Source organism: Adiantum capillus-veneris, chromosome 16, assembly GCF_014529385.1.
Source record: "Adiantum capillus-veneris isolate H3 chromosome 16, ASM1452938v2, whole genome shotgun sequence".
NCBI lineage: Eukaryota > Viridiplantae > Streptophyta > Polypodiopsida > Polypodiales > Pteridaceae > Adiantum > Adiantum capillus-veneris.
Genome location: NC_140946.1, coordinates 55,452,903 through 55,461,043, shown reverse-complemented (window position 1 = coordinate 55,461,043; position 8,141 = coordinate 55,452,903). Strand labels below are relative to the sequence as shown.

General features: G+C 42.3%; 1 non-coding gene across 1 annotated transcript; it reads left to right on the top strand.

Moving 5' to 3' along the window:
- Positions 1-4,125: 4,125 nt before the first annotated feature.
- On the top strand, positions 4,126-4,228 carry LOC147439070 (U6 spliceosomal RNA). Its single transcript, XR_015184699.1, has one exon. It is a non-coding gene; the product is annotated as a U6 spliceosomal RNA (small nuclear RNA).
- The last annotated feature ends 3,913 nt before the right edge of the window (positions 4,229-8,141 follow it).

The following is an 8,141-nucleotide window of genomic DNA, read 5'->3' as shown; positions in this document are numbered from 1 at the left end:
CACATGGGGGAGGGATCATTGGCTGCAGAGGAGAGGCTCACATCAGAAAACCAAACACTAAGGACAGAAAATGAGGCCCTCCGCAAACAGCTCCAAGAGCAACAAAGAAGAGAAACAGAGCCACCACAAGAAGAAGCAGGGGGAGCAGCCATAGAGCTACCAGAAACTGGAGAGGCAACCACAATTGAAGATCCAGCCCCAGTTCAAGAAGTGGCCTCAACTTCAGGAATCTCTGAAGAAGAAGAACAAAGGCTCCAGGACCAAATAGAAAAGTCAACAGAGGAAAGTGCCAAGGCGGAAATGGAATGGGAAAGGAGACTCCTCATCTCCATTAGACTTCAAGGGTTAGACACAAAAGTGCTCCATGAAGAGTGGATGCAACCCAGCCTGCCTTTCCCTCTGATGAAATTTGAAGTGATAAAGACGAAAAAGAGAATAGAGGAGGAGCAGTATGTCGCTCTTTACGAAGGCGACATCACAAAAGATGAACAATCAAAGAAGATTGTAGATTCTCAACCTAGATGGAGGAAAGGTTGGCTGAACAAATACCCAGCCTACCTCATCTACTTGGTAGAGGCTCCAAACGAAATTCGGGAGGATGCAACCTTCTGCCCGGTGCCAAGAGTCAGAAGCTGGAAAGAGCATGGCAGGATTGCAGAAAGGAAGCCAAATTGGCTTAATTACCCAAGGATGCCAGGACCAAAGGCAGGAGAGAGAATAGGTAAAGCCTACATGGTGAAAACCCTAACGGGCACCATCAAACTCTTTACTGGCTCTCCTGACCTTTCGTGTCAGATGCTAAAGAAAATCTGCAGGACTCTCTTAGCATGCATTGAAGTGTTCGCGCCAGATAAAGCCACGACCTCGAGTCTACTATCGACGGCCGACACAGTGACGGATATGATGTATGATCTTTCATTGCAGCCATCACCAAAGGTGTTACATCTCTTATACCAAAGAATTATGTTTTTGCCTAGCTTCCACATGCAAACATTCGAAGAAGCTTTCTACACCGGCTTTTTCACTCACGAAAGCAAAATATTCGGCCCAACCTTGACCATCGGCAACCTACGCTACGAATCACACTTGCAGATGCTCAAGACGACAGGACTCTATTGATCAAGCCTAAAAGTCATGTCAGGGACGACATGAACACGGAGGGGGGGGAGTGTTGAGCCAGCAGAGGATCACAACCACATTTTTGCTCACACCCATCATTTTGAAACCATTGATTGTAATAAATGTCTTTCCGACATTAATTTTGATTTGAGCCATTCATTAAGTAACGGGACTCAATTGAGTTTCCAGCCTGTAATCCCGACGTAATTTAACCTGCTGATGTAAATAATTAGAGATGTTCTCACCTCCAAGGCTGAGGTATATAAGCCAAAGTTTTGTAACCTAAGGGGAATTCAATTATTAATCAAAGTGAGTTTTGAGCGCCGTGACTGTGTCTGAGAGAGAGAGAGAGAGAGAGAGAGAGAGAGAGAGTCTTATCTCCTTGCTACGCGAGCTACGGGGCCGCCATTGGAGAAGCGACACCGCCATTGTGTTAGCAACGGTGAGAGCTACGCACAGATACCAAGAGTGCGCGCTATCGGCTTCTATGTGTGGTAAGTTCCTACGAGCTTCGGTGTGAGTTTTCTTCCAACTCGTGTGTCGGAATAGAGCGTGCAGCATATCTATAGAACCACAACGAGTAGAGCTATGCATTAGTACCATCGGGGTCAAGTTTCGGTCACCTGTATTTTTTGACCTGTCTTCATACGCGTTTACCGCACGGAGTGGTTATAGGTTGATTTTGCAGTTCAAGTCTTTAGGGTGTTGTTCTTACCTAGTGTATAGACTTCCCCTTGAGTTTGAGATCGATTCGATGATTCTAGATCTTGTTTCGTATAGCATTCGTTCGTAGTATGGATTTCAGTCACTTGCGTATTTTAGAACTTAGATTTGATTTCCTTAGTAGTGATTGTCATTAGAAGGTCGAGTAGGTGATTTGACACCCACCTAGTTGTTTCCATGCGCCTGCGGGTCAAGCTCCGTCCTCGTCTGACAAATTCTGTTGTTGGTTGAGTTCTCGCTATTTAGCTTCCGCTAGCGGCGTAACCGCCTTAACATATGGTTGTGGTTATGGTTTGATAATTTTGGTTATGGTTATGGTTTTGAAATCCGCTTAAGGTTATGGTTATAGCTTTGGAATTCGCTTAATGTTATTAGTTATGGTTTTTGAGAATTTAGTTATGCTTATGGTTTTGAAAAGGGGTTAAGGTTATGGTTATACTTATGCTTATGCTTATGCTTATGCTTATGGTTATGGTTATGGTTATGGTTATGAAAATCATTTAAGGTTATGGTTATGGTTTAGGAATTTGGTTATGATTATGGTTTTGAAATACGCTTAAGCTTATGGTTATGGTTTGAAAATTTGGTTATGGTTTTGAAAACCGCTTAAGGTTATGGTTATGGTTTGAGAATTTGGTTATGGTTATAGGTATGGTTTTAAAATTCACTTAAGGTTATGGTTATGGTTTGATAATTTGATGATGGTTATGGTTTCAGAATCCGCTTAAGGTTATAGTTATGATTTGAGAATTTGATTATGGTTATGGTTTTGAAATCCGCTTAAGGTTATAGTTATGGTTTGAGAACTTGGTTATGGTTTTGGAATCCGCTTAAAGTTATAGTTATGATTTGAGAACTTGGTTATGGTTATGGTTTTGGAATCCTCTTAAGATTATGGTTATGGTTTGAGAATCTGGTTATGGTTATGATTTGGGCAATTTTTATGTTGATTATGGTTTGCGAGTATTGTTATGGTTATGTTTTGTGAATCTAAACATGATTGTAGTTCCAAAATCTTGTTATGGTAATGGTTACATTGTCAATATGTACTCACACATCTGCTCAATGTTTATGCAAACGGAAGGTGGAGTGCGATTGCTTTTGCACTCTTTCCTTTGAGCAGAGAGGGCTGCTTTTGGTGCTGCAGTACATGAAGCACCAGTTGCCGACCCTGTTTGCCCAAAAAAAAAATGTAGGTTTTGGTACTGGTATATGTGTCTATATAGGCGTCGGTATGCGTATTTAACATTTTAGCGCATATAGCAACGCTGTATATTCCGATGACTATACCAACAATACAGTACAAACCCATACACCGACGCTAATATCTATGCCTTGGATTTTTAAAAGCCATTTATTTCCATCAGTATAGTTGTCACTATCCGCATGACGTGTTGTAGTATCTTCATCAAACATATAATGTATGTTTTTAACTCAATTTTTGTAAATCTTGATGTAGTAGAAGCAAGGGCTAGGGTGTCTTGCATGGCCAGTAGCTGGGTAAGCGTTGTTTTGACCACCCCATATGATTTCCGTAGCTTAGCGCTCTTTTGTCGTTCTTTTTTAAGCTCGTTCTCCATTCGTTGTTCCTCAACCTATAGGTTTGTATGTGCTTCACTGAAGGCTTGATCTTCTTGGTAGTAATGAGTAGCATTTGCTTGCTCTTGTTGCAATTATGACTGGAGCTCGAGTTGTACCCGAGCCTAAAGCGCAGGGGGTAGGAGTGAGCAACACCTTAATCTTCACAAAGGCATCTACACAAGATTTTTCCTTACATTTTTATGGCATCAAGTACCCCGAGTACGTATTGTACACATTGGGTCAACTTTCTATTTTCATCAATAAGAATCTTTTGAGATTTGGTTCCCTTTTCCCTTTTGCATGTTAATTAAACCCTCCCTCCCCCCTTGGCATCATGAAGATGATGCTTGCAACCCTTGGATCGCAAGCTCATCGCGTGAGACTAATGCCTACGAGTGCTTGGCTTGCAACAGGGAGTTTGAGACAGACATAGAGCCATGGGGAGGGCCGGGGAGGGAGAGAGAGAGACAGAGAGAGAGAGAGAGAGAGAGAGAGAGAGAGAGAGAGAGAGAGAGAGAGAGAGAGAGGCCCCTTTCCAGCCCAATCCTCTCCCTCGAAACCCCCTTACTTGCAATTTGAAGGTGAACGGTGAGAGAATGAGGGTGCGTCAAGGTGTGCATTTCCACGACAAAGAGACATACAAGGACTCCTATCTCGCTCAAAGAGAGAGAGAGAGAGAGAGAGAGAGAGAGAGAGAGAGAGGTCCCTTCGAGGACATTTGATAAAATTGGAATGATACAGAGAAGATTAACATGGCCCCTGCGCAAGGATGACACACAGAAATCGAGAAATGGTCCAAATTTTATGTTGGAATTAGGGTTGCAGAGAAACGCACACAGCTTGGAGAAGACGAAGGAAGCTCAAGGCACACAATAGAGAGTGTGTACCTAGTATGCAATGGAAAGATAGATAGTCCTAGAGTGATGGGCGTATATACAATGCTCGAGGGAAAAAACCTCCTAAAGAGCGAAAAAATGCCCCGGCGGTCCTAGTGTGTTCACACACATCATTACCACATGTATATGGTAACAAATCCCCCCTGGAGTGATGCGGTGAACGAGAGCTGGCACATGAGTAAAGGGAATTGCCATGCCCTGAGGACATGATCAGTCCACAAAGGGGAGTAAGCCCAAAGCTTTGCAGAAAGCTTCAAGCTTCTCACGAGACAATGCCTTTGTGAAAAGATCTGCAAGGTTGTCCTGTGTTGGCACATAAGCCAAGCTGATCTCTCCTGTTGAGAGCCTCTACCTGACATAGTGGTAATGCACCTCAATGTGCTTTGTGCAAGCATGAAAAACTGGGTTCCTTGCAACTGCCAATGCGCTCTAACTATTAGTGTAGATAGTGTTGGCAGTGTCCTATCCAACACCCAAATCAGCCATAAGGCGTCTGAGCCATACACACTCGACCGTAGCTGTGAAGACTGCCATGTACTCAGCCTCACAACTCAAAGTGGCCACAGTAGGTTGTTTCTTTCTCAACCATGATATATGTGAACTGCCAAGCATGAAACAAAAACCACTTGTGGACACTCGCGTGTCAGAACAACCAGCCCAATCTGAGTCCGAAAAACCATGTAAGTCTGGCGGCAATGATCCCCCCTTGGGATAAAACAAGCCAAGATGTAAAGTGCCACTAAGATAGTGGAAAATCCTCTTGACAGCCTATCAATGCTTAGACCCTGGGCTATGCATAAATTTGCTGACCTGTGAGACTACAAACTGAATATCTGGCCTCGTGTTGCATATATAAATGAGGCGGCCAACAGCAGTTTGGTAAAGAGTGACATCAGCAGGATCGCTAGCATCATGTAGACTCAACTTCAAACCTAATTCCATGGGAGTGGCAATAGGTTTGCAATCCTCAAGTCCAAACTTACATAGCAATGTCTCTATGTAACTTTTCTGACACAAAGCAATACCACCATCACACTGTTGAAACTGTATACCCACGTAATGATGCAACAGCCCCAAATCTTTCATCTTGAAAGTAGCATTCAAATCAGCCTTAAATTCAGCAATATGTCTCTCATTTGGTCCAGTGATCAGCAAATCATCGACATAAAGAACCACAATGAGAAGTACATCACCCTCACGCTTTACATACAATGTGCTTTCTGTTGGACTGTTACAAAAGCCTCGTTTAACCAAATGAGTGTCAGCTTTCTCATACCAAGCACAAGGAGATTGCTTCAACCCATACAAAGCCTTATTACATCTGTCCTTTTATGACAAAACCGCGAGGCTACGTTACATAAACTTCCTCAAATATGTCACCATTCCAGAAAGCAGTAACAATGTCTGATTGATGTACATCCCAACCAAAATGAGTTGTCAATGCACATAGAAAATGCACAGTAGTCATACGACAAGTGGGAGCAAAAGTCTCTTCATAATCTATGCCTTTTTGCTGTGCATAACCCTTTGCAACAAGTCAAGGCTTATGGCGATCGATCTCACCATCCGGCTTGCGTTTCAACTTGTAAACCCACTTCGTACCAATGGCCTTTTTGCCAGGAGGCAAATCACATAAAGTCCATGTGTCATTTTCTATAAGTGCATCATATTCTAATTGCATGGCAGCCATCCAATTTTTTGAATTTTGTGCTTCTTCAAAAGACAGAGGCTCCTCAACATCATGTAAGCTAGACACAGCCAAAGCATAACAAATTGATGCATAAGATGCATGGTGAGAGCCTGAATGAGTACGACTAGACAAAGGTGCATCCAATTTACTATCATGCAAAGTGTGCACCATCCATTTTGGCATACCTCTAGCCTGCTCATTTTCAGCCCTTTCCTCATCAAGTACATCATGTACAATAATAAGCTGATCTGTAACATTTTCAAAAACCCCCATAGGCTGTACATTTGCCTCATTGGAAATTACATTCGTATTTTCACCACTGCAAAGAAGCAACAAAGTGTCATAAATGTCTTGTGAGCTTACATTACTGTCTCAAGTACATGACAGCAAGGGCTGAACGGAATCTTCCACAAACACTACATCCCGTGAAACCAGAATACGCTTTGTTTGCGGATGATATAACCTGTAACCTTTGCTTTCAGCACTAGAACCAACAAAAATACATTTGACAGCCTTATCATCCAATTTTCTGCGCTGTGTTTGCGGCACCAAAGCATATGCCAAACAGCCAAAAACACGCATGTGCTCAATAGAAGGCTTTCTATCATGCCATGCTTCATATGGAGTAATAGACTGCAAAGCTTTCGTAGGACGCCTGTTAAGTACATAAGTGGCACACATGATGGCTTCAAGCCAAAAAGAATGCGGCAAAGCTTGACTTTTGACCATACATCGTGCCATTTTCGTCAGTGACCTATTTTTCCTCTCAGCAACACCATTTTGCTGAGGTGTATAAGGCACTGTACATTGGTGTTTTATCCAGGGACTAGCCAGAAATTCCTTAAATTCATGAGACATATACTCCCCCCCTCGATCGGAACGGAGTGTGCCCGTAGTACATTTCGAGACATTTTCAGCCATAACCAAAAATTGTTTGAAGCACATAAAAACTTTGGACTTCACTTTAAGCGGAAATATCCATGCATGCCTGGAGTAATCATCAATGAAAGTCACAAAGTAAAGGCAATTGCCCAAGGACGGAGTTTGCATGGGCCCACAAACATCACTATGCACAAGCTACAACCTGCATGTGGTGCTACAAACGGGAGTGCAGAAGGCCTACAAAATACGTAAAATAACACACTACAGATAATAAAATGATAGATCTGCATACCTGACGTATCCACGAGCACCACAGACACTGGGTGCAATCTCCCCCCGTGCAAGAGTGACCATTTCCCTCTTGCACGTATTTCATTTATAGATTTCTTGAATGGTCAAATGTGATTACAAACTGGCCGACCGGACATAATTGGTCAAAGCTCATAAAGAGCACTTGAATAATCAAATATACATAAAATGTAACATCCTTCTGCATAATCCATTATCTGCTAATGCTTTTGCCACCTGTAAGTTGCAATAGATAATAAAATATCAATTCTATAACATCTGCTACAGATGGAAGCATGGCTGCCCTCAACATACTCCTAGAGCGGAGTGCTACGCCTGGCACGGCGACAGAGGAAAGAAGAGAGGAGAGAAGAATGAGACGGCCACTGTGTGCAATCTCCCCCCGTGCAAGAATGACCATTTTCCTCTTGCACGTATTTGTTATATAGATTTCTTGAATGGTCAAATTGGTTACAAACTGGCCGGCCGGTCATAATTGGCCAAAGCTCATAAAAGAGCACATGATATACAAATACATTTGCATAGGCCAAGCTGGGTCTAGTCTTTTCCACCTGTCAGCTGCAATAAATCATAAAATATCATTTCTATAACATACCTCTCCGTTGGAAAGCAAATGTCCTCAGTTGCGAATATAAAAATCTGCAAACAATACTTGTCAAAAACAGTGATTAGTATGTTGTGTTACAAACATTACATAATAAAAGAAAAATTTATGAAACTAAACAACATTAGCTTATGCCTGCCGTCATCCACATACTACCATTCTAGTGTCCCATACCACTAGAATAAGCAGTATATGTCATACCCTGATGAATCAGGATATCATTGGTCACTCTCATCATAAATCTCATAATGTCAAGTCTCATCACATAAACACTGTCGTAATAAGCACCAGATACCAAATCCCAATTCAATTCTAATTTCCCAATATAATCCAAATC